Raw genomic sequence first — 25,994 nt, 5'->3', positions numbered from 1 at the left:
GAGAGAGGACCGCATTGCCACTGTATATAGCTCAGTTGTTTATGCCTATATATTGTAACAAACCTTCATCAGTAAGAAGTTATATGTCAATAAAATGTTCTTATTCACCTACAGCGAACAGAGATTATGAAAGCCATAAAAAAATAAAAATAAATAAATAACATAATTGTATTTTTTTTTTTTTTAAAGAGTTTTATTAATGTCCGGACCTGGACTGGCCCTTTAAATGTGACTAATCTGTAGTCCAGGCGGAGGTCTCCTCATTTTCCACGGCGCGGTGTTTTTGTGCCGATCCCGTCTCTTTAAGACTCATAAACAGCTCAGCAACAATCTGTGGATCCCGACTGTGACATGAAATATTACAATCGCTGCTTTTTATTAAATTTTACCACAAAAATATCTTCTCATCTTCAGCTCTATAGGTCGGATCTATTCCCCAAACGACTGAATCTCATTGAATTTTTTTCCTTCTGTTTTATTGTCCGGACTAAATTTAATATTTTCAACTAATTAAAAGAAATCAATGAAGAAAAGGTCACCGGAGGTCACAGCCCTAAAATATTATCACTGACAATGTGCAATACCCTGGATAATATGTATAATGCGATAATAACTAGGAAAGTACACCGCCATGTGTAGAACAGACTCAGCCCAGAGTCATAGGGTAAAGAGAATATATAACATGGCGTCTACTGAAGGTCGCTAAATATACCGCATGTATACATGATTTTACAACAACAACAATAATAATATAACTACTGTAATACTGCTCCTATATACAAGAATATAACTATTATAATACTGCCTCATATATACAAGAATATAACTACTATAATACTGCCTCATATATACAAGAATATAACTACTATAATACTGCTCCTATATACAAGAATATAACTACTATAATACTGCTCCTATATACAAGAATATAACTACTATAATACTGCTTCATATATACAAGAATATAACTACTATAATACTGCCTCATATATACAAGAATATAACTACTATAATACTGCTCCTATCTACAAGAATATAACTACTATAATTCTGCTCCTATATACAAGAATATGACTACTATAATACTGTTTCTATAGACAAGAATATAACTACTATAATACTGTTTCTATATACAAGAATATAACTACTATAATACTGCTCCTATATACAAGAATATAACTACTATAATACTTCTCCTATATACAAGAATATAACTACTATAATACTTCCTCATATATACAAGAATATATCTACTATAATACTGCTCCTATATACAAGAATATAACTACTATAATACTGCCCCTATATACAAGAATATAACTACTATAATACTGCCTCATATATACAAGAATATAACTACTATAATACTGCTCCTATATACAAGAATATAACTACTATAATACTGCTCCTATATACAAGAATATATCTACTATAATACTGCTCCTATATACAAGAATATAACTACTATAATACTGCTCCTATCTACAAGAATATATCTACTATAATACTGCCTCATATATACAAGAATATAACTACTATAATACTCCTCCTATATACAAGAAAATAACTACTATAATACTGCTCCTATATACAAGAATATAACTACTATAATACTGCCTCCTATATACAAGAATATAACTACTATAATACTGCTCCTATATACAAGAATATAACTACTATAATACTGCTCCTATATACAAGAATATAACTACTATAATACTGCTCCTATATACAAGAATATAACCACTTTAATACTGCTCCTATATACAAGAATATAACTACTATAATACTGCTCCTATATACAAGAATATATCTACTATAATTCTGCTCCTATATACAAGAATATAACTACTATAATACTGCTCCTATATACAAGAATATAACTACTATAATACTGCTCCTATATACAAGAATATATCTACTATAGTACTGCTCCTATATACAAGAATATAACTACTATAATACTGCTCCTATATACAAGAATATAACTACTATAATACTGCTCCTATATACAAGAATATAACTACTATAATACTGCTCCTATATACAAGAATATAACTACTATAATACTGCTCCTATATACAAGAATATAACCACTTTAATACTGCTCCTATATACAAGAATATAACCACTTTAATACTGTTCCTATATACAAGAATATAACTACTATAATACTGCTCCTATATACAAGAATATATCTACTATAATACTGCTCCTATATACAAGAATATAACTACTATAATACTGCTCCTATATACAAGAATATAACTACTATAATACTGCTCCTATATACAAGAATATATCTACTATAATACTACCTCCTATATACAAGAATATAACTAATATAATACTGCTCCTATATACAAGAATATAACTACTATAATACTGCCTCTATATACAAGAATATTACTACTATAACAGTGCCTCTATATACAAGAATATAACTACTATAATACTGCTCCTATATACAAGAATATAACTACTATAATACTGCTCCTATATACAAGAATATAACTACTATAATACTGCCTCTATAAACAAGAATATTACTACTATAATACTGCCCCTATATACAAGAATATAACTACTATAATACTTCTCCTATATACAAGAATATTACTACTATATACTGCCTCTATATACAAGAATATTACTACTATAATAGTGCCTGATCCATTACACATTACATATCTGGAGATCTACTTATACTCGGACGGTGCGTTGCGTTCATTTTCTTCTTTTCTGTCGTTCTCTGCAGTTTTGGGTTGCTGCGCTCTCAGCTCTGCTATAAATAGGATCGGTGATGGTGGAAATTGTAATGTTATTGGGTCATCTGACAGTTTTGGATTTCACATGAACGTTGTCTATCTGCCGCACAAGTCTGGATCAGGTGGAGATTGTCCTCTGACCGGTCATTATGTATTGTCTCCTATGAGAAGTGATGAAGGTTACATTCCATTCACTAGAGATCAGCGATGACATCACTGAGAATATAGTCTATCCATTCACTAGAGATCAGCGGTGACATCACTGAGAATACAGCCTATCCATCACTAGAGATCAGCGGTGAAATCACTGAGAATACAGCCTATCCATCACTAGAGGTCAGTGGTGACATCACTGAGATTACAGCCTATCCATCACTAGAGGTCAGTGGTGACATCACTGAGAATACAGCCTATCCATCACTAGAGATCAGCGGTGACATCACTGAGAATACAGCCTATCCATCACTAGAGGTCAGTGGTGACATCACTGAGAATACAGCCTATCCATCACTAGAGATCAGCGGTGACATCACTGAGAATACAGCCTATCCATCACTAGAGATCAGCGGTGACATCACTGAGAATACAGCCTATCCATCACTAGAGATCAGTAGTGACATCACTGAGATTACAGCCTATCCATCACTAGAGATCAGCGGTGACCTCACTGAGAATACAGCCTATCCATCACTAGAGATCAGCGGTGACATCACTGAGAATACAGCCTATCCATCACTAGAGATCAGCGGTGACATCACTGAGAATACAGCCTATCCATTCACTAGAGATCAGCAGTGACATCACTGAGAATACATCCTATCCATTCACTAGAGATCAGCGGTGAGAAAATAGACTTCCAGATGAAGGAGAAGACACATCCTCATAGGATGGCTTCCCCAGATGAAGGAGAAGATACATCCCCACAGGGAGGCCATTCCAGATGAAGGAGAAGACAAATCCCCTAAGGATGGCTCTCCCAGATGAAGGTGAAGACACATCCCCACAGGATGGCTCCCCCAGATGAAGGAGAAGACACATCCCCACAGGATGGCTCCCCCAGATGAAGGAGAAGACACATCCCCACAGGGAGGCCGTTCCAGATGAAGGAGAAGACACATCCCCTAAGGATGGCTCCTCCAGATGAAGGAGAAGACACATCCCCACAGGATGGCTCCCCCCAGATGAAGGTGAAGACACATCCCCACAGGAAGGCCTCTCCAGATGAAGAAGAACACACAACCCCCCAGGATGGCTCCCCCAGATGAAGGAGAAGACACATCCCCACAGGGAGGCCCCTGCAGATGAAGGAGAAGACACATCTCCACAGGGAGGCCCCTCCAGATGAAGGAGAAGACACATCCCCACAGGGAGGCCCCTCCAGATGAAGGAGAAGACACATCCCGACAGGGAGGCCCCTCCAGATGAAGGAGAAGACACATCCCCACAGGGGGGCCCCTCCAGGTGAAGGGACATAAAAAAATCCAGCAATGGATCCCAGACCTTCATCATGGGGGAAGGGGTGCTATTCTTTGAGGTAGGATTGTCCATCTTCGTTCATGCTCCCATCTGGTTTTCACCCCAGGATCACATGTCTGATGCTGTGAGGTCCAATTGCTAGGGGGAGGACCAGGCGCCTGTGGATATAAATTGGGGAACGGTTTCCTCACTGAGCGAAAATTCCCTTTGATTCATCCGCGTTCTGGAACATTTGTCGAGGCCGATATTAGTTTCACAGAAAAGGTTACAGTGCGGTTCACTTTAGGAAGATCAATACCGGAATAGTAAGGAGAAAATAGTTACAACAAGTCAAATTATGTGTTAATCAAACAGCGGGAAATCTACAGAGGAGGAGAGAACAGGACATCGGCATAATAAACACGGATCTGGTAAAATTAGACACCGAGCCGGAAAAAATAAAATAAAGAATTTTAGAAAAGGAGAATTTTTCTCGTTATTTGGAAGAAAAGGACAGAAGACGCTTAATCCTGAGAGGAGGACGGATCTACAAAGTCTGGAAGATCTCATTTATAAAAACAACATGGAGGAGACCCCATCCCCCACCACCCAACATCCTCTGGGGATTCTAAAGACTGGTCCTGGTTCTGACCCAATGGTTGTCGGCTTATAAGGGGAAATCAGGATGGAGCTGAGACCGCGACATAGAAGATGTCCTATAAAGTTATGACAAATAGTGCCTTAAAAAACAAAAGTATTAGTGCGTGTACAAGGTCAACCACCACCATAACCACCATGGATCAATATGGGTCTATTGCTTCTCATATAACCTGGCTTCTAGCAGATGCCTCCTTTATTATCTTTAGCTGCTGCTCTGCTCAATCGGATCTTGGCCGGGGTGTAGATGGTGTGTGTGAGGGAAGGGGGCATCTCAGAACCTGCAGGCTTGACACCCACTCAGACAGGGGACCTCTACATCCCAGCTGTAAGGATCCGGACTAGTAGCAGGAAACGGTACAGGTGGTGGATCCTCTGTGCCAGAGAGGGAATGGCATGGACTGTATCGGAGGATCAGTTCTAAGTAGTTACTGGTTTTCACCAGAGCCCGCCGCAAAGCGGGATGGACTTGCTGCGGCGGTAACTACCAGGTCGTATCCTCCGGTAGCGGCTCAACCTCACTGGCAGCTGAGACAGGCGAAGTACAGAAGGGACAGGCAGAGGTGTAGTCAGACGTAGCAATAGGTCAGGACAGGCAGCACGGGTTCTCAGGTGGTAGTCATTAGCAACGGTTTCGGCAACAGGCGAGGTATACACAAATAACGCTTTCTCTAGGGCACTGAGGCAACAAAGATCCGGCAAGGGCAGAAAGGGGCAGAATACATTTATAGGAGTGGCCATAATCAGATTGGACCAGGCACAAATCAATGGTGCACTGGCCCTTTAAATCTTACACTGTCGGCATGCGCGCACCCTATAGTGCAGGGACCTGCGCGCCGGGAGCCACGTGAGTGGAGAGCAGAGGAGAGAGCCGGAGTCGGCACGGGTAAGTGGAGCTGGGATGCGGGATGTGCGCGGGGACATTCCGCAGCGCGGACCGCGTCCCCGACAGGAGCAGAGACGAAGTGTCCCCGGACAGAGAGTCCGACCGGAGCACTCCGCTGGGACAAACGCTATTAGCGCTCCGGTCTAGAAACAGGGACCGGAGCGCTCAGCATTACAGTACCCCCCCCCCCCTTTGGTCTCCCCCTCCTCTTGGTACCCAGAAACCTGAGGAACCCTCCCAGTCAACCAGAAAAAATCTTCTCCCCCTGACCAGCCTAGAGGCCAAAGTCTCCCGAACGGAGAAGACATCCGAGCTACCGAATACAGGTGTGGGAGGAAGACTCTTGGGGGAAAAGCGATTAAAGACAGCAGGCTTGAGGAGGGAGAGATGAAAACAGTTGGGAATTCTAAGGGAGGAAGGGAGATGAAGCTGATAACACATAGGATTGATCCTTTTCTTGACTCTGTAGGGTCCCAAGTAGCGAGGACCAAGCTTGTAACTAGGGACCCTGAATCGGATGTACCATGCGGGATGAGGCCTGTATTAGGGAGAGGCGTGTTTCGCGCCAGATGGAGGAAAAGTCCCGCACCAGGTCGTCCACTGCAGGTACACCTGAGATGGAGGATAAAGGCAGAGGAGGTAGAGGATGACGACCATAAACCACGAAGAAGGGAGACTTGCTGGTGGCGGAAGAGTCCTTGTGGTTATAGGAGAACTCCACCCACGGGAGGAGGTCGACCCAGTCATCTTGGCGGGAGGAGACGAAGTCGCGAAGGTAGTCGCCCAAAATTTGATTTACCCGCTCCTCTTGACCGTTGGTTTGGGAGTGGTAAGATGAAGAGAAGTCCAGCTTGATTTTAAGCTGTCCACAAAGGGCTCTCCAGAATTTGGACACAAATTGGACCCCTCTGTCGGAGACAATATGCGAAGGAAGGCCGTGTAACCGGAAGATGTGTCGCAAGAAATGCATGGCCAACTGTGGCGCAGATGGTAAGGCTGGCAATGGGATTAAGTGCGCCATCTTAGAGAAGCGGTCCACGACTACCCAAATAACTGTTTTCCCGTGAGAGGGTGGTAGATCCGTAACGAAGTCCATAGCGATATGGGACCATGGGGTCTCTGGTACAGGAAGTGGCTGGAGGAAGCCGACGGGTCTCTGGCGAGGGGTCTTGTCTTTAGCGCACACAGAACAGGACTGCACAAACTCAGAGATGTCCTTTTCTAAGGATGGCCACCAATATCTTCTGGAGATAAGTTGTACAGTTTTTCGGACGCCAGGATGCCCTGCGAGTAGGGAAGAATGCCCCCACTTAAGAACTTTCAGGCGAAGACGGGGAGAAACATAGGTCTTCGCTGGAGTGAGATTACGCAAGTCTACATGTGCCACGGTGACTAGACATTTCGGAGGCACAGTGCTGTGGCTTGGCTTCATCTTCTGAGACATCAGAAGAGAGAGAGAGGGCGTCGGCCCTGAAGTTCTTACTCGCTGGACGAAAGTGGATCAGGAAATTAAATCTGGCAAAAAATAGAGACCAGCGAGCTTGGCGGGGGTTTAGCCTCTGAGCAGACTGGAGGTATAATAGATTTTTATGATCCGTGTAGATGTTCACGGGATGTACAGATCCTTCTAGTAAATGCCGCCACTCCTCCAAAGCCAACTTGATGGCGAGTAATTCTCTATCTCCAATGGAATAATTTCTCTCAGCGGGAGAGAAAGTTTTAGAGAGTCTTTTGCATGAGCAGAGCACCAGCACCCATGAAGGAGGCGTCTACCTCCAGGTAGAAAGGCTTTGAGGGGTCCGGCCTGGACAGAACTGGAGCGGAGACAAAGGCAAACTTGAGAGCACAGAAGGCCTCCTCAGCCTGAGGAGACCAGGATCTCGGATTAGCCCCCTTCTTGGTCAAGGCCACAATTGGTGCCACAAGGGTGGAATAATGCGGGATGAACTGTCTATAATAATTAGCGAATCCGAGAAATCGCTGAATGGCCTTAAGGCCAGAAGGGTGAGGCCAGTCCAGGACGGCAGAGAGCTTGACAGGATCCATTTGAAGCCCCTTGGCGGAAATGATGTAGCCCAGAAAGGGAAGACTGGTACGGTCGAACAAGCACTTTTCGAATTTAGCATAGAGATGGTTCTTCCTGAGACGGGAGAGCACTAAGCGGACATGAGCACGGTGTTGATCCAAATTAGAAGAGAAGAAGAGGATGTCATCCAAATAGACTACGACACAGGTATAGAGCAGGTCTCTGAAAATGTCGTTAACGAACTCCTGGAAGACAGCTGGAGCGTTACAGAGTCCAAAGGGCATGACTAAGTACTCAAAATTAGTGTTGAGCGGCATAGGCCATATTCGAATTCGCGAATATTCGCGAATATATGGACGAATATTCGCCATATTCGCGAATATTCGCAATATTCTCGTTTTATTTTCGCACATGCGAATTTTCGCGTGTGCGAAAATTACCATATGCGAAAATTTACATATACAAAATTAACATAAGCGAATATTCGCATATGCGAACATTAACATATGCCAATTTTCGTATATGCGAAAATTCGCACACCGGTCTCATACAGTAGTATTAGAGCCTTCTTTACACCACACACGCTGGAAGCAGAGAGGGATGATCACTGTGATGTGTACTGTGAAAAAAAAAAAAAAAAAAAAAAACAAAAACGAATATTCGTAATTACGAATATATAGCGCTATATTCGCGAATATTCGCGAATTCGCGAATATACGATATTCGCGAATAAAATTCGAATTGCGAATATTCGCGAGCAACACTACTCAAAATGACCATCTCAGGTATTAAAAGCCATCTTGCACTCATCACCCTCTCGGATACGAATGAGATTATAGGCCCCCCTGAGATCCAACTTGGTAAAGTACTTGGCGCCTTGTAAGCGGTCAAAGAGTCCAGCAATCAGAGGAAGAGCGTAACGGTTCTTATTAGTAATGCTGTTGAGTCCTCGATAGTCTATGCAAGGTCTAAGGGTACCGTCCTTTTTAGAAAAAAAGAAGAATCCTGCTCCGGCAGGGGAAGAGGATTTCCTGATAAACCCTCTCTGCAGATTCTCCTGGATATACTCCGACATGGCAAGAGTCTCTGGAGGAGAAAGAGGGTAGATTCTTCCTCTAGGTGGCGAAGTACCAGGTTGCAAGTCAATGAGGCAGTCATATGGCCTATGTGGAGGCAACACCTCCGCTTGTTTCTTGCAAAAAACTTCTGAAAAATCCACATAAGGTTCAGGCAGACCAGGAGGAGGAGGAGGAGCGACAGGTGCAGACTTGACTTGTACCGGCTTGAGGCATCTGCCAAAACAAGCTGAGCCCCAGCTTCGGACCTCTCCGGAGGTCCAATCCTGAATGGAACAATGGCGCTGGAGCCAGGGCAGACCCAAGAGGAGTTCAGTGGTGCAATGGGGTAACACAAAAAACGCCAATCGCTTGGAATGCAGAGCTCCGATGTCCATCTGCAGGGGTTCCATATGGAACTGCACCATGCCGTGGAGTCTCTCTCCGTTGACTGTGGAGATGAAGAAAGACTTTTGCAACCGAACCACAGGGATGTTGAACTTGTTTACCAGGGAGGCGTCGATGAAGTTACCGGCAGAGCCGGAATCCAGAAAAGTTGTGGCAGCAAAGGATGTCTTGGTGGGTACTGAAATCCGCACGGATACAGTAATGCGTGGAGAGGAGGTATTCACACCTAGCAACGCCTCTCCAACGTTGACTAGGAGCGGGCGTTTCCCTGACGCGGTAGACGAAGAGGGTAGTCCTTTAGGAAGTGCTCAGTACTAGCACAGTACAAACACAGGTTCTCGACTCTATGGCGGTTCCTTTCTTGCGTGGTCAGGCGAGACCAATCCACCTGCATGGCTTCCTCAGCGGGAGGCCCAGTAGAGGGTTGCGGTGGATGCTGGAAGATAGGAGCTAGACGAGGAAAACCTCTGGGACCAGCACTTCCCTTTTCCTGTAGCAGTTTCTCTCGTCTCTCAGCAAAACGCAGGTCAATCCTGGTGGCCAAGTGGATGAGGTCACTCAGGTTGGTAGGCACATCTCGTGCGGCCAGGACATCCTTAATGGCTCTGGGCAAGCCTTTCTTAAAAGTAGCACAGAGCGCCTCATTATTCCAGGAGAGTTCTGAAGCAAGGGTACGGAAACAAATAGCATAGTCTCCCACAGAAGAACTCCCCTGGGACAAGTTCAATAACGCAGTCTCTGCTGAGGAAGCCCGAGCTGGCTCCTCAAAGACACTCCGGAATTCCTGGAAGAAACTCTGGACACTTGCAGTGGCTGGATCGTTGCGGTCCCAAAGCGGTGTAGCCCAGGCCAGGTCCTTCCCAGAAAGCAAGCTAACAACGAATACCACCTTGGCTCGCTCAGAGGGGAACTGGTCGTCCAACATCTCAAGATGGAGAGAGCATTGAGACAGGAATCCGCGGCATAACTTGGGATCACTGTCGTCCTTGGCCGGCATGGACTAATGGACTCTAGAAGAGGAGGCGGCCACAGGCTACGGTGGTGAAGCTGGTGCAGGCGGAGGTAGCAGCTGCTGCGCTGGTAGAAGTTGCTGCAACATGGCGGACAACTGTGCCAGCTGTTGACCTTGCTGGGCGATCTGCTGCGACTGCTGGGCCACAAGCATAGTAAGGTCTGCGAGACTAGGCAGAGGCACCTCAGCGGGATCCATGGGCGGATCTCACAGTAAGGATCCGGACTAGTAGCAGGAAACGGTACAGTTGGTGGATCCTCTGTGCCAGAGAGGGAATGGCGTGGACCATACCGGAGGATCGGTTCTAAGTAGTTACTGGTTTTCACCAGAGCCCGCTGCAAAGTGGGATGGACTTGCTGCGGCGGTAACTACCAGGTCGGCGGCTCAACCTCACTGGCAGCTGAAACAGGCGAAGTACAGAAGGGACAGGCAGAGGTGTAGTCAGACATAGCAATAGGTCAGGGCAGGCAGCACGGGTTCTCAGGCGGTAATCGTTAGCAACGGGTTAGGCAACAGGTATACACAAATAACGCTTTTTCTAGGGCACTGAGGCAACAAAGATCCGGCAAGGGCAGGAAGGGGCAGAATACATTTATAGGAGTGGCCATAATCAGATTGGACCAGGCACAAATCAATGGTGCACTGGCCCTTTAAATCCTATAGTGCAGGGACGCGAGCGCCAGGAGCCACGTGAGCGGGCCCGGGTAAGTGGAGCTGGGACGTGGGACGCGCGCGGGGACATCCGACCGCGTCCCCGACAGGAGCAGAGACGAAGTGTCCCCGGACAGAGAGTCTGACCGGAGCACTCCGCTGGGACAAACGCTGCGAGCGCTCTGGTCCAGGAGCAGGGAGCGGAGCACTCAGCGTTACACCAGCGACCCATTTTCCCCATAGGCTCCATCTCTAACTTCCAATTTTATATCTATGGAACAATCTTAGCAGCAGCAGCAGCATGGATGGCATTATAGAGCAGCACTGATGTGAATCCACATCAGTGGAGCTTTAAGCAGCTTCTCTGTGTCTCTTTTCTGCTGCATCCTCCTGCCGCTTCCCTCTCCACAGACTTCTATGAGCAGCTGTAGCTGATCTCTCAATGAACTGAAAGATCTCTGGACAGATTTTAGCAGTTTTTCTAAATGAATGATGAGTTAAGGAGGAGCAGTGGCGTACCTACCATGTGGCGAACCCAGCCCCCTCAAATCAGTATCAACAAATAGTCAAGAAAGTGGAAATAAATCACTGAGGTCTCCCTCTGTATACAAAGGACCAAAACCTCAGCTTTATCTGGTGATTGAGTCATATGTTACTGCCCCCCCCCCCTTTTTATTGCCAGATGACTCCTCCCACCCATCACAGATCAATTGTTTCTGATGTCTTTTCTAATCAAAGTCACAGAACTGGATGCGAGAAACCCAGAGAACCATCTTCTGCGCCGTCATCACCATATGGCTCACCGCCGGCAACAAGCACCAAAAAAACGGAAATTATTCCATAAATTGATTTTCCCCTCCCCCGAGGGCCCAGTAAACTTATCTCAGAATAGTGAAACGTCTCCACCTATCTCAGTGATGACACAACTTAATGGAGTGGCGGATCAGTCTGTGTCCAGGGAAGGCGGCGCCGGTCATCATCCGATCGCGTGGTGGACGTCTGGTTGGATCTCACACTCCTGGAGGGATGGAATCCTCTCCCCGTACAGTCAGACCTGCCCCATAAAATACGGAGGTGACATCAGGGGAACGGAGCACTTTATGGCGGCATTATTTTTGTGCTGTGATTTTATGCAGCATTTTAGCTTATTGGTCCTTACGGGAATCTGCTGGGGAAATTATGGGAGACGATTGCCCTCCTGCTCCGAACATTGCTCTAGAGCCGCGTTCACATGTCCATAAAACAGATGGAAGTATGTATCCATATTATGTTATGTTATGTGTCCATATTATATTATGTTATGTGTCCATGTTATATTATGTTATGTTATGTGTCCATATTATATTATATTATGTTATGTGTCCATATTATATTATGTGTCCATATTATATTATATTATGTTATGTGTCCATATTATATTATGTGTCCATATTATATTATATTATGTTATGTGTCCATATTATATTATATTATGTTATGTGTCCATATTATATTATGTGTCCATATTATATTATATTATGTTATGTGTCCATATTATATTATGTGTCCATATTATATTATATTATGTTATGTGTCCATATTATATTATATTATGTTATGTGTCCATATTATATTATGTGTCCATATTATATTATGTCATGTGTCCATATTATATTATGTGTCCATATTATATTATATTATGTTATGTGTCCATATTATATTATGTGTCCATATTATATTATATTATGTTATGTGTCCATATTATATTATGTTATGTGTCCATATTATATTATGTTATGTGTCCATATTATATTATGTGTCCATATTATATTATGTCATGTGTCCATATTATATTATGTCCATATTATATTATATTATGTCCATATTATATTATGTGTCCATATTATATTATATTATGTGTCCATATTATATTATGTTATGTGTCCATATTATATTATGTGTCCATATTATATTATGTTATGTGTCCATATTATATTATGTTATGTGTCCATATTATATTATATTATGTTATGTGTCCATATTATATTATGTTATGTTATGTGTCCATATTATATTATATCATGTTATGTGTCCATATTATATTATGTGTCCATATTATATTATATTATGTTATGTGTCCATATTATATTATATTATGTTATGTGTCCATATTATATTATGTTATGTGTCCATATTATATTATGTCATGTGTCCATATTATATTATATTATGTCCATATTATATTATATCCATATTATATTATATTATGTGTCCATATTATATTATGTTATGTGTCCATATTATATTATGTGTCCATATTATATTATGTTATGTGTCCATATTATATTATATTATGTCCATATTGTATTATATTATGTTATGTGTCCATATTATATTATGTTATGTGTCCATATTATATTATATTATGTTATGTGTCCATATTATATTATGTGTCCATATTATGTTATGTGTCCATATTATATTATGTTATGTGTCCATATTATATTATATTATGTTATGTGTCCATATTATATTATGTCATGTGTCCATATTATATTATGTCATGTGTCCATATTATATTATGTCATGTGTCCATATTATATTATGTCATGTGTCCATATTATATTATATTATGTCCATATTATATTATATTATGTCCATATTAATTATGTTATGTGTCCATATTATATTATGTTATGTGTCCATATTATATTATGTTATGTGTCCATATTATGTTATGTTATGTGTCCATATTATGTTATGTTATGTTATGTGTCCATATTATATTATGTTATGTGTGCATATTATATTATGATATGTGTGCATATTATATTATATTATGTCCATATTGTATTATATTATGTTATGTGTCCATATTATATTATGTGTCCATATTATGTTATGTTATGTGTCCATATTATGTTATGTGTCCATATTATATTATATTATATTATGTGTCCATATTATATTATGTGTCCATATTATGTTATGTTATGTGTCCATATTATATTATATCATGTTATGTGTCCATATTATATTATGTGTCCATATTATATTATATTATGTCCATATTATATTATATTATATTATGTTATGTGTCCATATTATATTATGTGTCCATGTTATGTTATGTGTCCATATTATATTATGTTATGTGTCCATATTATATTATGTTATGTGTGCATATTATATTATATTATGTCCATATTGTATTATATTATGTTATGTGTCCATATTATGTTATGTGTCCATATTATGTTATGTTATGTGTCCAGGGAAGGCGGCGCCGGTCATCATCCGATCGTGTGGTGGACGTCTGGTTGGATCTCACACTCCTGGAGGGATGGAATCCTCTCCCCGTACAGTCAGACCTGCCCCATAAAATACGGAGGTGACATCAGGGGAACGGAGCACTTTATGGCGGCATTATTTTTGTGCTGTGATTTTATGCAGAATTTTAGCTTATTGGTCCTTACGGGAATCTGCTGGGGAAATTATGGGAGACGATTCCCCTCCTGCTCCGAACATTGCTCTAGAGCCGCGTTCACATGTCCATAAAACAGATGGAAGTATGTATCCATATTATGTTATGTTATGTGTCCATATTATATTATGTTATGTGTCCATGTTATATTATGTTATGTTATGTGTCCATATTATATTATATTATGTTATGTGTCCATATTATATTATGTGTCCATATTATATTATGTTATGTGTCCATATTATATTATATTATGTTATGTGTCCATATTATATTATGTGTCCATATTATATTATATTATGTTATGTGTCCATATTATATTATGTGTCCATATTATATTATATTATGTCATGTGTCCATATTATATTATATTATGTGTCCATATTATATTATATTATGTTATGTGTCCATATTATATTATGTGTCCATATTATATTATATTATGTTATGTGTCCATATTATATTATGTTATGTGTCCATATTATATTATGTTATGTGTCCATATTATATTATGTGTCCATATTATATTATGTCATGTGTCCATATTATATTATGTCCATATTATATTATATTATGTCCATATTATATTATGTGTCCATATTATATTATATTATGTGTCCATATTATATTATGTTATGTGTCCATATTATATTATGTGTCCATATTATATTATGTTATGTGTCCATATTATATTATGTTATGTGTCCATATTATATTATATTATGTTATGTGTCCATATTATATTATGTTATTGTTACGCCGAGCGCTCCGGGTCCCCGCTCCTCCCCGGAGCGCTCGCTTCACTCCCTCCGCTGCAGCGCTCCGGTCACATCCTCTGACCCGGGGCGCTGCGATCCCGCTGCCAGCCGGGATGCGATTCGCGATGCGGGTAGCGCCCGCTCGCGATGCGCACCCCGGCTCCCCTACCTGACTCGCTCCCCGTCTGTTCTGTCCCGGCGCGCGCGGCCCCGCTCCCTAGGGCGCGCGCGCGCCGGGTCTCTGCGATTTAAAGGGCCACTGCGCCGCTGATTGGCGCAGTGGTTCCAATTAGGGTTATCACCTGTGCACTTCCCTATATTACCTCACTTCCCTTGCACTCCCTTGCCGGATCTTGTTGCCTTAGTGCCAGTGAAAGCGTTCCTTGTGTGTTCCTTGCCTGTGTTTCCAGACCTTCTGCCGTTGCCCCTGACTACGATCCTTGCTGCCTGCCCCGACCTTCTGCTACGTCCGACCTTGCTTCTGCCTACTCCCTTGTACCGCGCCTATCTTCAGCAGCCAGAGAGGTGAGCCGTTGCTAGTGGATACGACCTGGTCACTACCGCCGCAGCAAGACCATCCCGCTTTGCGGCGGGCTCTGGTGAAAACCAGTAGTGGCTTAGAACCGGTCCACTAGCACGGTCCACGCCAATCCCTCTCTGGCACAGAGGATCCACTACCTGCCAGCCGGCATCGTGACAGTAGATCCGGCCATGGATCCCGCTGAAGTTCCTCTGCCAGTTGTCGCTGACCTCACCACGGTGGTCGCCCAGCAGTCACAACAGATAGCGCAACAAGGCCAACAGCTGTCTCAACTGACCGTTATGCTACAACAGTTACTACCACAGCTTCAGCAGTCATCTCCGCCGCCAGCTCCTGCACCTCCTCCGCAGCGAGTGGCCGCTCCTGGGCTACGCCTATCCTTGCCGGATAAATTTGATGGGGACTCTAAGTTTTGCCGTGGCTTTCTTTCCCAGTGTTCCCTGCATCTGGAGATGATGTCGGACCTGTTTCCCACTGAAAGGTCTAAAGTGGCTTTCGTAGTCAGCCTTCTGTCCGGAAAAGCCCTGTCATGGGCCACACCGCTCTGGGACCGCAATGACCCCGTCACTGCCTCTGTACACTCCTTCTTCTCGGAAATCCGAAGTGTCTTTGAGGAACCTGCCCGAGCCTCTTCTGCTGAGACTGCCCTGTTGAACCTGGTCCAGGGTAATTCTTCCGTTGGCGAGTATGCCGTACAATTCCGTACTCTTGCTTCAGAATTGTCCTGGAATAATGAGGCCCTCTGCGCGACCTTCAAAAAAGGCCTATCCAGCAACATTAAAGATGTTCTGGCCGCACGAGAAATTCCTGCTAATCTACATGAACTTATTCACCTAGCCACTCGCATTGACATGCGTTTTTCCGAAAGGCGTCAGGAACTCCGCCAAGATATGGACTCTGTTCGCACGAGGCGTTTCTCCTCCTCGGCTCCTCTCTCCTCTGGTCCCCTGCAATCTGTTCTTGTGCCTTCCGCCGTGGAGGCTATGCAGGTCGACCGGTCTCGCCTGACACCTCAAGAGAGGACACGACGCCGTATGGAGAACCTCTGCCTGTACTGTGCTAGTACCGAACACTTCCTGAGGGATTGTCCTATCCGTCCTCCCCGCCTGGAAAGACGTACGCTGACTCCGCACAAAGGTGAGACAGTCCTTGATGTCTACTCTGCTTCTCCACGTCTTACAGTGCCTGTGCGGATGTCTGCCTCTGCCTTCTCCTTCCCTGCTGTGGCCTTCTTGGACTCTGGATCTGCAGGAAATTTTATTTTGGCCTCTTTCGTCAACAGGTTCAACATCCCGGTGACCAGTCTCGCCAGACCCCTCTACATCAATTGTGTAAATAATGAAAGATTGGACTGTACCATACGTTTCCGCACGGAGCCCCTTCTTATGAGCATCGGATCTCATCATGAGAGGATTGAACTTTTGGTCCTCCCCAATTGCACCTCAGAAATTCTCCTTGGACTTCCCTGGCTTCAACTTCATTCCCCAACCCTGGATTGGTCCACTGGGGAGATCAAGAGTTGGGGGCCCTCTTGTTCCAAGAACTGTCTAAAACCGGTTCCCAGTAACCCTTGCCGTAACTCTGTGGTTCCTCCAGTAACCGGTCTCCCTAAGGCCTATATGGACTTCGCGGATGTTTTCTGCAAAAAACAAGCTGAGACTCTACCTCCTCACAGGCCTTATGATTGCCCTATCGACCTCCTCCCGGGTACTACTCCACCCCGGGGCAGAATTTATCCTCTCTCTGCCCCAGAGACTCTTGCCATGTCCGAATACGTCCAGGAGAATCTAAAAAAGGGCTTTATCCGTAAATCCTCCTCTCCTGCCGGAGCCGGATTTTTCTTTGTGTCCAAAAAAGATGGCTCCCTACGTCCTTGCATTGACTACCGCGGTCTTAATAAAATCACGGTTAAGAACCGCTACCCCTTACCCCTCATCTCTGAACTCTTTGATCGCCTCCAAGGTGCCCACATCTTTACTAAATTGGACTTAAGAGGCGCCTATAACCTCATCCGCATCAGAGAGGGGGACGAGTGGAAAACGGCATTTAACACCAGAGATGGACACTTTGAGTATCTGGTCATGCCCTTTGGACTGTGCAATGCCCCTGCCGTCTTCCAAGACTTTGTCAATGAAATTTTTCGTGATCTGTTATACTCCTGTGTTGTTGTATATCTGGACGATATCCTAATTTTTTCTGCCAATCTAGAAGAACACCGCCAGCATGTCCGTATGGTTCTTCAGAGACTTCGTGACAACCAACTCTATGCCAAAATTGAGAAATGTCTGTTTGAATGCCAATCTCTTCCTTTTCTAGGATATTTGGTCTCTGGCCAGGGACTACAGATGGATCCAGACAAACTCTCTGCCCTCTTAGATTGGCCACGCCCCTCCGGACTCCGTGCTATCCAACGCTTTTTGGGGTTCGCCAATTATTACAGGCAATTTATTCCACATTTTTCTACCATTGTGGCTCCTATCGTGGCTTTAACCAAAAAAAATGCTGATCCCAAGTCCTGGCCTCCTCAAGCAGAAGACTCCTTTAAACGACTCAAGTCTGCCTTTTCTTCGGCTCCCGTGCTCTCCAGACCTGACCCTTCCAAACCCTTCCTATTGGAGGTTGATGCCTCCTCAGTGGGAGCTGGAGCTGTTCTTCTACAAAAAAATTCTTCCGGGCATGCTGTCACTTGTGGTTTTTTCTCTAGGACCTTCTCTCCAGCGGAGAGGAACTACTCCATCGGGGATCGAGAGCTTCTAGCCATTAAATTAGCACTTGAGGAATGGAGGCATCTGCTGGAGGGATCAAGATTTCCTGTTATTATCTACACCGACCACAAGAACCTCTCCTACCTCCAGTCTGCCCAACGGCTGAATCCTCGCCAGGCCCGGTGGTCTCTGTTCTTTGCCCGATTTAATTTTGAGATTCACTTTCGTCCTGCCGATAAGAACATTAGGGCCGATGCTCTCTCTCGTTCCTCGGATGCCTCAGAAGTTGATCTCCCTCCGCAACACATCATTCCACCTGACTGCCTGATCTCCACTTCTCCTGCCTCCATCAGGCAGACTCTTCCAGGAAAGACCTTTGTTTCTCCACGCCAACGCCTCGGAATCCTCAAATGGGGTCACTCCTCCCATCTCGCAGGTCATGTGGGCATCAAGAAATCTGTGCAACTCATCTCCCGCTTCTATTGGTGGCCGACTCTGGAGACGGATGTTGGGGACTTTGTGCGAGCCTGCACTATCTGTGCCCGGGATAAGACTCCTCGCCAGAAGCCCGCTGGTTTTCTTCATCCTCTGCCTGTCCCCGAACAGCCTTGGTCTCTGATTGGTATGGATTTTATTACTGATTTACCCCCTTCCCGTGGCAACACCGTTATTTGGGTGGTCGTTGATCGATTCTCCAAAATGGCACATTTCATCCCTCTTCCTGGTCTTCCTTCTGCGCCTCAGTTGGCTAAACAATTTTTTGTACACATTTTTCGTCTTCACGGGTTGCCTACGCAGATTGTCTCGGATAGAGGGGTCCAATTCGTGTCTAAATTCTGGAGGGCTCTCTGTAAACAACTCAAGATTAAATTAAATTTTTCCTCTGCATATCATCCCCAGTCCAATGGACAAGTAGAAAGAATTAACCAGATCCTGGGTGATTATTTGCGACATTTTGTTTCCTCCCGCCAGGATGACTGGGCAGATCTCCTTCCATGGGCCGAATTCTCGTATAACTTCAGGGTCTCTGAATCTTCCTCCAAATCCCCATTTTTCGTGGTGTACGGCCGTCACCCTCTTCCCCCCCTCCCTACCCCCTTGCCCTCTGGTCTGCCCGCTGTGGATGAAATTTCTCGTGACCTTTCCATTATATGGAGAGAGACCCAAAATTCTCTCTTACAGGCTTCTTCACGCATGAAGAGGTTCGCGGATAAGAAAAGAAGAGCTCCCCCCGTTTTTTCCCCTGGAGACAAGGTATGGCTCTCCGCTAAATATGTCCGCTTCCGTGTCCCTAGCTACAAGTTGGGACCACGCTATCTTGGTCCTTTCAAAATTTTGTGTCAAATTAATCCTGTCTCTTATAAACTTCCTCTTCCTCCTTCTCTTCGTATCCCTAATGCCTTTCACGTCTCTCTTCTCAAACCACTCATCCTCAACCGTTTTTCTCCCAAATCTGTTCCTCCCACTCCTGTTTCCGGCTCCTCGGACGTCTTCTCGGTCAAGGAAATTTTGGCTGCCAAAAAGGTCAGAGGGAAAAATTTTTTTTTAGTAGACTGGGAGGGTTGTGGTCCTGAAGAGAGATCCTGGGAACCTGAGGACAACATCCTTGACAAAAGTCTGCTCCTCAGGTTCTCAGGCTCCAAGAAGAGGGGGAGACCCAAGGGGGGGGGTACTGTTACGCCGAGCGCTCCGGGTCCCCGCTCCTCCCCGGAGCGCTCGCTTCACTCCCTCCGCTGCAGCGCTCCGGTCACGTCCTCTGACCCGGGGCGCTGCGATCCCGCTGCCAGCCGGGATGCGATTCGCGATGCGGGTAGCGCCCGCTCGCGATGCGCACCCCGGCTCCCCTACCTGACTCGCTCCCCGTCTGTTCTGTCCCGGCACGCGCGGCCCCGCTCCCTAGGGCGCGCGCGCGCCGGGTCTCTGCGATTTAAAGGGCCACTGCGCCGCTGATTGGCGCAGTGGTTCCAATTAGGGTTATCACCTGTGCACTTCCCTATATTACCTCACTTCCCTTGCACTCCCTTGCCGGATCTTGTTGCCTTAGTGCCAGTGAAAGCGTTCCTTGTGTGTTCCTTGCCTGTGTTTCCAGACCTTCTGCCGTTGCCCCTGACTACGATCCTTGCTGCCTGCCCCGACCTTCTGCTACGTCCGACCTTGCTTCTGCCTACTCCCTTGTACCGCGCCTATCTTCAGCAGCCAGAGAGGTGAGCCGTTGCTAGTGGATACGACCTGGTCACTACCGCCGCAGCAAGACCATCCCGCTTTGCGGCGGGCTCTGGTGAAAACCAGTAGTGGCTTAGAACCGGTCCACTAGCACGGTCCACGCCAATCCCTCTCTGGCACAGAGGATCCACTACCTGCCAGCCGGCATCGTGACAGTTATGTTATGTGTCCATATTATATTATATCATGTTATGTGTCCATATTATATTATGTGTCCATATTATATTATATTATGTTATGTGTCCATATTATATTATGTTATGTGTCCATATTATATTATGTTATGTGTCCATATTATATTATGTCATGTGTCCATATTATATTATATTATGTCCATATTATATTATATCCATATTATATTATGTTATGTGTCCATATTATATTATGTTATGTGTCCATATTACATTATGTGTCCATATTATATTATGTTATGTGTCCATATTATATTATATTATGTCCATATTGTATTATATTATGTTATGTGTCCATATTATATTATGTTATGTGTCTATATTATATTATGTTATGTGTCCATATTATATTATGTGTCCATATTATGTTATGTGTCCATATTATATTATGTTATGTGTCCATATTATATTATATTATGTTATGTGTCCATATTATATTATGTCATGTGTCCATATTATATTATGTCATGTGTCCATATTATATTATGTCATGTGTCCATATTATATTATGTCATGTGTCCATATTATATTATATTATGTCCATATTATATTATATTATGTCCATATTATGTTATGTGTCCATATTATATTATGTTATGTGTCCATATTATATTATGTTATGTGTCCATATTATATTATGTTATGTGTCCATATTATGTTATGTTATGTGTCCATATTATGTTATGTTATGTGTCCATATTATGTTATGTTATGTGTCCATATTATATTATGTTATGTGTGCATATTATATTATGATATGTGTGCATATTATATTATATTATGTCCATATTGTATTATATTATGTTATGTGTCCATATTATATTATGTGTCCATATTATGTTATGTTATGTGTCCATATTATGTTATGTGTCCATATTATATTATATTATATTATGTTATGTGTCCATATTATATTATGTGTCCATATTATGTTATGTTATGTGTCCATATTATATTATATCATGTTATGTGTCCATATTATATTATGTGTACATATTATATTATATTATGTCCATATTATATTATATTATATTATATTATGTTATGTGTCCATAATATATTATGTGTCCATGTTATGTTATGTGTCCATATTATATTATGTTATGTGTCCATATTATATTATGTTATGTGTGCATATTATATTATATTATGTCCATATTGTATTATATTATGTTATGTGTCCATATTATGTTATGTTATGTGTCCATATTATGTTATGTGTCCATATTATATTATATTATGTCCATATTATATTATATTATGTTATGTGTCCACATTATATTATATCATGTTATGTGTCCATATTATATTATGTGTCCATATTATATTATATCATGTCCATATCATGGAGACCGCTCTCAACCTGACCAACTATGCTGCGTCCTACTAAGCCCCATAACTTTATTAAAGGCAATAAAAATAGTATATAATACATAGAAAATTTTAAGAAAGTCTTCACCCCCGGTCACTATATACAATATATCCACAAAGTCTTCACCCCCCCCCCTTCCCCGGTCACTATATACAATGTATCCAGAAAGTCTTCACCCCCTGGTCACTATATACAATGTATCCGGAAAGTCTTCACCCCCAATCACTATATACAATGTATCCAGAAAGTCTTCACCCCCGGTCACTATATACAATGTATCCAAAAAGTCTTCACCCCTGGTCACTATATACAATGTATCCAGAAAGTCTTCATCCCGGTCACTATATACAATGTATCCAGAAAGTCTTCACCCCCGGTCACTATATACAATGTATCCAGAAAGTCTTCACCCCCGGTCACTATATACTAGGGATGTAAGAAAAAATCGATTCTCGCGATAATCGCGATTTTTTCATTTGCCGATACAGAATCGATTCAAAATATTTTTGAATCGATTCTTTTAGGGATGTGGAATTTTTATCTGCGGACGCCCGGAACAGCATGTCATGTCTTGGGCATCAGGAGATAAAAGTTCCACATTTGTGGAGCCGGGCAGGCCGGATCTGACACGGCTATGGAGCGGGCTCCGACTCGTGCCCACTCCGTACTATGCGACCCCCGGCTGATTTCAGTAGCCGGGGGCCGCCGCTAATAGCCAGCATGCGGCAATCGCCGCGGCTGGCTATTAAAGGAGTATCCGGTGCGCACTTTTCTCATTTTATCCTATCCAGGCTGCTAAATAAAACGCACTTTATCTTACCTGCCAACGAGCCCCCGGAGCTCCGGTACAGGTGTTCGGTCCCCGGGCTGTATTCTTCTTACTTCCTGTTAGTCCGGCACGTCACATGGAGCTTCAGCCTATCACCAGCCGCAGCGATGTCCCGCCTCTGCTGGTGATAGGCTGAAGCTCCATGTGACGTGCCGGACTAACAGGAAGTAAGAAGAATACAGCCCGGGGACCGAACACCTGTACCGGAGCTCCGGGGGCTCGTTGGCAGGTAAGATAAAGTGCATTTTATTTTGCAGCCCGGACGGGATAACATGAGAAAAGTGAGCACCGGAGTACTAGATCGCCGCTGTCAAAGCTGACAGCGGCGTCTATTGGGATCTATGAATGCTCCCAGGTGGGCGATATATCGGGATATATCGCGATGTATCGTCACCTAGACGGTATCGCGATATATCGGGATATATCGAATCGCCACACTGGTATCGCGATTCGAATCGAATCGCCAAATTCTTGGCGATTCACACCCCTACTATATACAATGTATCCAGAAAGTCTTCACCCCTGGTCACTATATACAATGTATCCAGAAAGTCTTCATCCCGGTCACTATATACAATGTATCCAGAAAGTCTTCACCCCCGGTCACTATATACAATGTATCCAGAAAGTCTTCACCCCCGGTCACTATATACAATGTATCCAGAAAGTCTTCACCCCCCCGGTCACTATATACAATGTATCCAGAAAGTCTCTACCCCCCGGTCACTATATACAATGTATCCAGAAAGTCTTCACCCCCGGTCACTATATACAATGTATCCAGAAAGTCTTCACCCCCCGGTCACTATATACAATGTATCCAGAAAGTCTTCATCCCGGTCACTATATACAATGTATCCAGAAAGTCTTCATCCCGGTCACTATATACAATGTATCTAGAAAGTCTTCACTCCCGGTCACTATATACAATGTATCCAGAAAGTCTTCACCCCCGATCACTATATACAATGTATCAAGAAAGTCTTCACCCCCCCAGATACTATATACAATGTATCCAGAAAGTCTTCACCCCGGGTCACTATATACAATATATCCACAAAGTCTTCACCCCCAGTCACTATATACAATGTATCCAGAAAGTCTTCACCCCGGTCACTATATAAAATGTGTACAGAAAGTCTTCACCCCCGGTCACTATATACAATGTATCCAGAAAGTCTTCACCCCGGGTCACTATATACAATGTATCCAGAAAGTCTTCACCCCCCCCCGGTCACTATATACAATGTATCCAGAAAGTCTTCACCCCCGGTCACTATATACAATGTATCCAGAAAGTCTTCACCCCCCCCCCCGGTCACTATATACAATGTATCCAGAAAGTCTTCACCCACCGGTCACTATATACAATGTATCCAGAAAGTCTTCACCCCCCCCGGTCACTATATACAATGTATCCAGAAAGTCTTCACCCCCGGTCACTATATACAATGTATCCAGAAAGTCTTCACCCCCCGGTCACTATATACAATGTATCCAGAAAGTCTTCACCCCCGGTCACTATATACAATGTATCCAGAAAGTCTTCACCCCCGGTCACTATATACAATGTATCCAGAAAGTCTTCACCCTGATCACTATATACAATGTATCCAGAAAGTCTTCACCCCCGGTCACTATATACAATGTATCCAGAAAGTCTTCACCCCCGGTCACTATATACAATGTATCCAGAAAGTCTTCACCCCCGGACACTATATACAATGTATCCAGAAAGTCTTCACCCCCCCACTCACTACATATACAATGTATCCAGAAAGTCTTCACCCCCGGTCACTATATACAATGTATCCAGAAAGTCTTCCCCCCCCCCCCCCCCCGGTCACTATATACAATGCATACAGAAAGTCTTCACCCCCAGTCACTATATACAATGTATCCAGAAAGTCTTCACCCCACTGCCCCCCCACCCCCGCCCCGCCTGTCACTTTTGGAGGTATTTGAAGACGTTTAGACAGAAAAGCTGACATATTGGGGCAAAATTAACAACCTCCCATTTAGAAGGAAAATTAATGGCGCAGTAACGCAGCATAAAAGAACAGATATATTCCATTTGCAGATGTCTTGGCGCCCAAAGGATTCTGCTGCTTTACATTGTTTGCTTTCATATTCTGTCATTTATTTTATCTTGTTATGATCATCTTTGTCTTTTGCAAGTAAAGGTCAAAACCTTCCCTCAATGTAAAGCTGGAGCGTTCACTATACGGGGGGTAAAGACTTTTGCAAACAACATTCTGCAGTTTTATTTGCAAAGAAATTCAGCTGGAATCACAAAGCTGTAAACATTTTTCTCAAGAGACTCGTCTATAATAAAGAGGTTGTTCTAGAAGATGATGTAAAATAGGGAGGATTTAGAGCAGTGTTACCCAGCCAGGGTGCCTCCAGATGTTGCAAATCTACAACTCCCAGCATGCCCTGATACAGCCTGTGGCTTAGCAGCTGCCCCAAACGAAAACTACAACTCCCAGCATGTTGGACTATATAGTAGTATATAGTATAGGTCAGTGTTTTCCAATCAGGGTGCCTCCAGCTGTTGCAAAACTACAACTCCCAGCATGTTGGACTATATAGTAGTATATAGTATAGGTCAGTGTTTTTCAACAAGGGGTGCCTTCAGCTGTTGCAAAACTACAACTCCCAGCATGTTGGACTATATAGTAGTATATAGTATAGGTCAGGGTTTTCCAATCAGGGTGCCTCCAGATGTTGCAAAACTATAACTCCCAGCATGCCCGGACAGCCGTTGGCTGTCCGGGCATGCTGGGAGCTGTAGTATTGCAGCAGCTGGAGGCACCCTGGTTGGGAAATACTGATTTAGAGTGATAACTATTTCAGAGGATGTTCCAGGGATGATTTCTTACGGCTCATTGTACCGTACGGGATAAATGACTCTTTACTCTGATATTACTGTCATCTCACAGATTCCTCCATAGGTCAGAGGTCACATCGCCTTCCTATAACTACGATGAACCC

Source organism: Hyla sarda, chromosome 3 (assembly GCF_029499605.1).
Source record: "Hyla sarda isolate aHylSar1 chromosome 3, aHylSar1.hap1, whole genome shotgun sequence".
NCBI classification, from domain to species: Eukaryota; Metazoa; Chordata; class Amphibia; order Anura; family Hylidae; genus Hyla; species Hyla sarda.
Note: the sequence above shows the minus strand (reverse complement) of the source record.